The sequence below is a fragment of the Phaenicophaeus curvirostris genome, chromosome 6 (assembly GCF_032191515.1).
Source record: "Phaenicophaeus curvirostris isolate KB17595 chromosome 6, BPBGC_Pcur_1.0, whole genome shotgun sequence".
NCBI classification, from domain to species: Eukaryota; Metazoa; Chordata; class Aves; order Cuculiformes; family Cuculidae; genus Phaenicophaeus; species Phaenicophaeus curvirostris.
Window position 1 is genome coordinate 21,904,328 of NC_091397.1, and position 9,229 is coordinate 21,913,556.

Genomic DNA, 9,229 nt, shown 5'->3' on the forward strand with positions numbered 1-9,229 from the left:
ATGAAACTCAAGTCACTATCCTTGAGGACTTTCAGTACTGTTTAATTACTCTGAACAAGTTGGATCGCAAATTAAGCAAAAAAAGGCACATGCACATATCTGAGGGAAGAGCCAGAGACATCTAAAGGAGCAATATGGGCACGTAACAAGACTGGAAACAAGGAATGCAAAAGATACTACTATTGTTTGCAGTGCAGAAATACTAGATGCGATCAATAGCACTAACCACGCTCAATAATGAATGTGATTGCACACATTAGGCAGACTTCTAACACATCAAATGAAAACTGCACACTAAGCCTTTTCCCACAGAGATTTATCGTCCCAAGGCACTTCTTCATTTTACTAATTTTTTTCCAGGATTTCCAGTTCTGCTTTTTTTCCCTGTCCACAGCAACTGTTTTTAGCAGCTGATGCAGGTGAGCATTGATCCACTCCTTAGGGCTGACTACATTTAAGGAATTGCATATTTTCTTTGTATTCTGCCTTGATTCAGTGACATCTGCTAAATATTCTCAGAGGATGCTTTACCTACTTGCCATTCATCATCCCCCATTATGTTCACAAAAGGCATATGGTAGATGTTCTTGGAGCCTGTTTTATCCCCTCTTTTTTCATCTCCTCCCTCTGATGGGTTTCAAAATGTATTGTAGGAATCCTTTCAAAACAGGCAGAGCTTTTATGCAGTAGTGCTCCAGAAAGAGCAAACACAAGACACGTGGGGAACCGGAGTGTTAGACTGTCCTCAGCCTGAAAGGATTCCAACCCAACTTTTCTTCCCAGACAATACCCTACTCAACATTTTGAAAAAGGTAGTCTATACTCAGAGAGCATCTTAAGGCTCTGTAGTCAAGGCTCCTGTTTTGTTTCTGTAAAAATTTTGTTCTGTTGAACAGCATGTGAAGTAGGAGAGCCCTTTGAATACTCCATATTATATTGTATCTCTCTTTTCCCTGTCCCATGGCTCTGGCATTCTTCCATGGCACAGCAGTGGGTGATGGTTAGAGCACTCTTTCACAAAGCACAGGGCACAGATGCTACAGAAACCAGGTTTTCCACTTTATGTGTGAGTAGTATAATGAATATGCTATTAAAAAAAGCTATAGAAAAGCTACAAAAAACATGTGTTAAGCTTTCTTTGTTGGATGTGGTTCAAAATATTTGTACTGTTTCCTAGTGCATTGAAATGGGACTTGTGCTGCCTAAGCTGGCTGTCTGAAAGTAATGAATCTAGTTCAAAGGTACAGTCTCAAATTGCATCTAATTTCAGGGTAACTATAGCTGATGATAGAGAATGTAGCGACACTGCACTCCCTGTGCCCACAACTATGTGCTGCCACCACATTCCTTGTATTAGATTTGGAATTTGATCCAATTAATTTGTGGCTGCACAATCAGCTGATCCAGCCAAAAACTACCTCACTGCAGAAAGGTCCCTAAAGAATCATATCACTCATCTGACCCACCTTGCAGTTTCATCCCAGGCAAGGAAGGAGGTAGGAAGGCATGTCTGGGAACTCTACTCGCCAGACTGGGTCAAGAAAAGCAGGCATGTCCAGGGGTTTATTCATCTGTTCTATTTCAGATTTCCTACCAGTGATGGCTTCCGCAACAATATGACTCTTCTGATTTCACAGAGATTATCTCTCTAGCAGTTCTCTGACTTAGGACTTGTCTGCAGATAGCCTTATAGCAAGTTTTAGGTAGGATTTTTTTTAAGAATATATGCTAATTTTGTCCAAAGTAAACAGTCTTAGATGACTGTTCAGTTCTGGGCCCCACACCACAAGAAGGATGTTGAGGCTCTGGAGTGTGTCCAGAGAAGAGCAACAAAGCTGGTGAAGGGTCTGGAGAACAGGTCTTACGAGGAGTGGCTGAGAGGGCTGGGGTTGTTTAGCCTGGAGAAGAGGAGGCTGAGAGGAGACCTTATTGGTTGTGGAGAGGAGGGAGCTGGCCTCTTCTCCCAAGTGACAGGGTACAGGACAAGGGGGAATGGCCTCAAGCTCTGTCAGGGGAGGTTCAGGCTTGACATCAGGAAAAAATTTTTCACAGAAAGAGTCACTGGGCACTGGAACAGGCTGTCCAGGGAGGTGATTGAGTCACCTACCCTGGAGGTGTTTAAAAGACAGGTGGATGAGGTGCTGAGGGGCATGGTTTAGTGGTTGATAGAAATGGTTCGAGTCGATGATCCTGTGGGTCTTTTCCAACCTAGTGATTCTGTGAATCTGTGACAACGTGCTAGAAAAGTTTTATATTTTTTACAATCACTAAGCTGACACGTCTGCATTAGACAAGTGTATTTTTTAGAGGAAGACAAAAACCTCATGGCCATGGAAGGGAAGTCCACTGCAATTTCAGTTTACTGGAGGAGTATTACACTTGGCATCCCCATTTATTTCAGCACATTAGTTTACTATCTGCTGTACTGTAAGGACTCCAGGAAAAAGTCAGGCCAGTATGCTTCTAGCAAGGAGACGAATATGAAGACCAATGGTTGTCTCATAGATCAGTCACACTGACCTCTATTTTAACAGCATTTTCATTGTTGTCCACTGCGTACATTCCTTTCAGAACTGGAAGTTAGTCAGAAAGGAAAATCAAAGGAAAAGATGAAGGCTCAGAGTAGAGAAAGTACCAGCAGTCCATTTAATCACAGCTTTTTTCTTTGACAGGGAAATGTCAAGATGGTTTGGATGGCATGCAAGATGCTGTAATACATAACAATACAACAATATGATTAAGACAAAATTTATCCTAGTCACAGGCCACATCCAAATGTTCTAAGTACTGGACTACTGGGGCTTAATCCCCATCTATAATTTTATTGTACATATCTTAATATTTTGCAAGTATCCAAGTTGCGTTACTTAGTTATGGAATTCTTATCTATTTCTTTATATAAAGAGGATATATGAAAAGTGTCAATGCAGTAAGACTTATGTCCTCTGTTATACAACGTCTCAGGCTAAAATTACTTAACTGTCTTTTTTGACCTTAATAGTTATGAAGTATGCAAGTAAGATTATATGTAACATATAGCCAGAGTTCCCTCTAATCCATATAACTGTAGAACTAGTCAAGTATTCAAATAATAAACTTTATAAAACAACTCACTTTGCCCTGAACACATTAAAAATTGTAACATGCAACTTTCTAGTTAAATTTGCACATTTAGCTGCCAGAAACAAGGGTTTTTATCTACCTGAATCTTTCTGTGTTCAAAGCAGTACTTGCAAACCAGCTCACATGAAGGAATATTTTGTATGTTTACACTGCAGTTTTGTTAAATTATTTTGGATTGCAAGTTCACGTAAGTCAGACAGTAAAATGTGTATACTATTTGCTTCAGTAAACTGATAGTGATGTATTATGATAATGCTGTAAGAAGCAGCCAAGCTGCGAGCTACTGGGTTCTCTGTATGCCTGGACTTCCCTGGAGATGCTGGTAGGAGCATTGCTCTGTGCCAGCTCCCTGATGTGCATGAAGAACCACTTGTCCTAGTGCTTTTTTTGACATGAACACCTGTTCTCCATGTGGTTAAACTGACTACACCCAATATAGTCACTTTTCCTCACTGATATCTCAGACCAGCTTCCAACCAATGACCAGGTTAAAATTAATCTTTTCGTTCTCCACCACTCTTTCAAAAAGGAAAATATAAATATTTCCACTGACCATAAAGTGTGTTAGATTAGAATGTTATTCCCTTGATAAGGAGCCTTTTTTTAACTTAAGTCCTTAAAGTAAAACTAAATAATAAGCAGATTGTGTGTGCTCTGAAACTAATAACAGAAGCAGTCTCCTCTACAGAGATTGTAGTGCTCACACAAGCAAGCTACCATTAAAATATCCTGAAAATCAGAAAGTAAGAAAGTACTTTTAATATTTTTGAAGTGCTTTGTGAAACTCTGTAAAAAAGACTGTCTGACATCTGTTGGCAAGGTAGCAAAGCTTCTTTATTTAAGAAAAATCTTACATTTATTGCAAAATATAGGGAGGGGAATTTAAGAATATATTACTTATGCTAGCAGTTAATTTTCAACATGCACTTTATTTTGCTTATGTGAACAAAATAAGTGCAATTAGTGCATTAGGCTATTATAGCAAAATTAGTCTATTATAATTATATAATATAATATAATTATTATAATTAGTCTATTATAGCAAAAAGTGCACTGAATTTGGATAAAAGCAAAACTCAGATGAGCAGGACAGTCACCTCCTTTTAACATGCATGCGTCCTTCAACACTGCAGTTTGGGTTATAGTTTTGCTCTGGATAGGATTAAGTAGAAAAAATGCACTGGGGCATCTCAAACTGGTGCTTTTCAGAACAGAAAGCACATGCAGCAGTTCTTTTCAGATACAGAGTCAACAGCTTTCATGCAAAGACTTTGAAATAATAACACCAGATTTTTTTTTTTTTATTTTTATAACAGAAATATAAACTTCCACTTCAGCCTGTGTGCATGATACCTGTTATCCTTCACTGACTACAGTCAGAAGCTTAATATGAATCATTAATTTTGCAGTAGCAGTGCAAAATGCCAGCTGCTTCAGATGTGCCAACCACAGAGACATCTGCTAGTTCTTCCCACAAGATTTATGCAACCCATTCTACACCACATATTTTGAAAGCATTTTCTGTCCTGTTTCTAGAGTAGTAAATAAAATAATACACACCTGGATGACTGCTCAAAAAAGCATCTAAACACTGGTGTTCAATTTAGATGTAGCTAAATTCTGTTTATTTTCATGTATCCTTGAATATCTCACTGATTACAACATAACATAATCTGACATAGTGTGCAACTACTATATATAAGACTGTTGTCTACGCACTTTGTTCCTGCAAAGTGTTTTGGGAAGATACTTTAAGTGTGCCTCTGCCCTAGAGGACAAACAGAATTTCAATTGTTAATTTTTTTTTAACAAATTCTCCTTCTGCAGAATTTTAAGTTATCATCTGGCATTGAACTGTTTGGAAGCATAAAAGTAATCTCATGATTCTGCAGGGCTAATACTAAGTAATTCTTGCAGCGTTTCACAGTAGATGAAGTGGACTTTCCCCTGTAACAGATAAGTCATTATATTATTTTCAAAGCACTACTTTTCATTTGCTAAAGATGTTCCCAAACTGGATAGGTAATTTTGTAACAACAAAAAAAAAATCATAGAACAGTGCACAAGAAAATAATTCATATGAAAGCTTCACCTTGTATTTCTGGAAACAGTTTGGAAATAAAACGCATTCAGATTTATAAGGTATTGAATATCTCCTTGTGCAATAGGAACCTAGAAGATAAATGTATGTCAATAATATCAATAATGAAGAAGGCTGGGGAAATCAATTCATTTTTGTAATAACGGGATAGCAGTGTTCATGGTTTGGAGCTAGAGTGAATAAAAGAGAACCACCTGTGAAGGCTGAGAGTGAATATGAAACATATTGATGGGCTCTCCTACAATACAAAATACTTTGATCTGACTATCTTCACATTTATTGGGAAGTTTGATTTCAGTCTGTGCTTGAATAACAGCAAAGTTGAGCTAAATTGATATGCCAGTCATAACTGATCTTAAAAGTTGATTTAGATAATGCAATTAATGCGTAATTGTATTCAATTCCATTGATTACATCTCTGTATGTAGACAGAATCTGTCTTATGAACAATTTTGAGATTTTTGGGGCTAAAAGATGCTAGCCAAAGTTGAAATTCTAGATGAAATAATCTTGCCACTATAAAAGCATAGTATTTGTAATTAAGCAAAGATACTGTTTTTAATGCTTTGAGAACAGCTGACAGTTTATCAGATTTAAATAAAGGATCTCGTAGTGATTCAGAAAATAAAGACTTGTAAAGACTTGCATGATAAAGTGACAGAAATCACGATATAAAAAAGAACAACAGAAAACTTATGAAAAGCAAATTCCACTTCAAATCATGTATTGCAATTCCTGGACCAGTCAAATTAAAAAAAAAAAAAAAGGAAAATAATTAACACAAAAGCACATTTTGAAAGCACTGCTGAAAAGTTGTCATACAGGAACTATCAAGGACATGAAGTAGCTACAAAGTAAGGAACAAAATATCTTCATGGATCCAACTATGAGAAACAGAAACAAACAGCAAATTTTCTTTAATATGTCAAAAAGTAATCAGGGGAATGTTTATGATAGTTCTGTAATAAATTTGGTGTTTAATACATTCATAAATGATAGAGCAAACCCAGGCAAGTGTGGAATGGCAAAACTTGAAATGATACAAAATATTTAGTTTACTCAAATCCAGAAAGGATAATGAAGGTGTTCAAGCGTTTCTTATCAGTTGAGTGGATTGGTAGTGTGATGCCAGGAGAAAATGCACGCTCATAAATAAAAAATAAAATATTAGAGCAAAAGTAGTAAGCTACTTATCCTCAATAACTTGTTAAGTGGCTAAACCAAGTCAGACCTGCTCGCCATTTTAGGTGATTTGTGCATCCAAAATCAATAAATTTGACCACATAAATAAAGGGAAGGAAAATAATACACAATTCCAATGAGAATATATCAAACATTGCTTATCAAATACCAAAAGATTCTCTGCAAAAGCATGGAAAACATCCATAGAGGGATTTAAAAATAGAACATGTTTACTTTAGAAAGCTAATAGGATGTATTCCCTCAAGTCTGCTCTGGGAAAATCTCAAGAGAGAAATGACGAATGACAGCTGAAAGTATTAAAAAATCACAACCTAATATTAAGAATTGGGATGAGGTCATGCCTTCCTCTGTGTGTCATAATTTAAAATCAGAAACCTTTCAGCAGGTAATGAAGTCATAAGCTAGAAAATTCCAATGAGACAAAACCCACTTTTCACAAATTTGTAAAGCCAAGCAGGTAGGAAGGTTTGAGGAGAGAAGTGAAATTTGGGTAGAAAAAAGGTGGAAGTAAGGTAGCAGGAATACTCAGAATTAAAATAGTAAATATAAAAAATATTTTGTACATCTACAGAGTTTAAACAAACTTATAACTCTTACATTAAGGTGAGATCTAGGCTCAGATTACCATGTATTTGCCCACTACCTGGTTTCTTGCACTTTCCTCTGAAGCATAAGATGTCAAAGACTTCTGAATTAGTCAATTCAGTTTGGTGTGTAAACTCTTCTGTCTCTACTTTTAAATATAGGATTCTCAAACTGGGTTATATTTATGACTACTTGAACAAGAAAAGTGTCTGTGTACATACAACAGTAGTACTTAACTATAACCTCGCTAGTGTTTACATGGTGCTATTTGCCAAGTACTCATTTTGCATGCACAGTTGCTATTGCCAGTGGGCATGAGTTATGAGTCTGAAAGCTGAACATCTGTTTTTGCACTTTTGTGAGGAGGGAGAGAGGACTGAATTTTTGTATGGTGCAAATACTATGTTTTATCTGAATGTCCTGGGCATGGAGACCACCTTGGTGTTTTAAATATTGGGATGACCTACCCCATCCTAAGGGAGGTAGGCTCAGACTCTTGAAAGCTTTGGGGACTGCCAAAGCGGCATTTCAAAGATATATCCTAACTCACGTTTGGAACGTATAGAACCATAGAATGTCCTGAGTTGGAAGGGATTCACAATGATCATCAAGTTCAGCTCCTGTGCCTGCGTAGGACACCCCCAAAATTCACACCACGTGCCTGAGGGAGTTGTCCAGATGCTTCTCGAATACTGTCAGGCTTGGCGCCATGACTGCTTCCCTGGGGAGCCTGTTCTAGTGTTCCACCACCCTCTAAGTGAAGAATCTTTTCCTAATATCCAACCTAAACCTCCCCCAGCACATCTTCCTGCCATTCCCTCTAGTCCTATCGTTGGTCGCCATAGAGAAGGGATCAGCGCCAGCTCCTCCACCTTCCCTTGTGAAGAAACTGTGGACTGCAATGAGGTCTTCTCTCAGACTCCTCCAAGCTTAACAGAGTAAGCGACTTTAGCCACTCCTCAGGCAGCTTCCCCTCTAAACCCCTCACCAACTTTGTGGCCCTCCTCTGAACACTCTCCAGTAGCTTTATATCACTTTTATATTGTAGTGCCCAAAACTGCACCCAGTACACAAGGTGGGGCCATACCAGTGTGGAGTAGAGCAGGACAATCTCGTGCTTTGACTGGCTAGCGATGCAGTGTATGGTGCACCCTGGGACACGGCTGGCCCTCTTGGCTGCCAGGGCATACTGTTGGCCTTCTGTCTGTACATGCCTGTGTTTGGGCTAAGTGGCCATGGTCACCATGCCTAGTTGTGGAAAAGAGAAGCCCAAGGTTACATGTATGCTGCCTGAATGGCATGTCCAGGCTGGCACAGCTGGAGCCAGGCATCAGAGCGCTGGGTGCCGCCTGAACCTTTGAAGTGCCATGTCACACCAGTATAAGTCAGGCTGAGGCTGTCACCACTTCCAGAGTCAGTCCCAGCATCACATCCCATGCTGGCTTTGCTTCCCTGTGCTATCGTGCAGGGAGAAGACTCACAGTTTAGGACAACATGAATATTCAAATCTCATCCTTCTGGCTGCCACCTGGGTCCATTTCAAGCCCTAGGAAGAGTTTTCCTCCCTTCTCAGGGATGGGCCTTAGTTGTCTTTGTGTGTTGAGGGTGGTATTTATTGTGACCTCCCAGATAGGAAGGTGTCCTTTCCCCATGATCACCCTGGCAGGTGGCTGTTGGGCCTCTGAGGTGGGGGCCTGGCCATATTCCCACTAGTCAGTCCCTGACCAAACTCCCAGATGTTCAACCTCTGACACACATTCCCGTGTTTGTAAAGAAGTGTGATGTTTTCTGTTGGGGTGGGCTACATCTGCTGATGGTGCCTGAGGGTCACCAGCAAAGCTAGTGATATGGGAATAAGGAGCGTGGGAAAGGGGACCAGCAGGATCAGGGACGGTGGGTGACTTTGATCCAAAGTCAAAGCTGCTTGAGAAGCTGCTCAGCATCCAAATGGGAAATAGTTGAATGTGGGGACAGAATCCAGCACAAGGCTAGTAAGCATTTAGGAAAGGCTGCTCCTCAGGCAGTGCATAGACAAGGATCTGAAAGGAGTTTGAGCAGCTTTATTGGAAAGAGACTGAGAAGGAAACCCCAGAAGTAATGCAGACACTCTCCAGTGTCATCCAAAGAAGCATGGCCAGCAGGTCGAGGGGGATGATTCCGCCCCTCTTTCCTCTCTTGTGAGACCTCATCTGGAGTTTGTGTCCAGTTTGTGTCCAG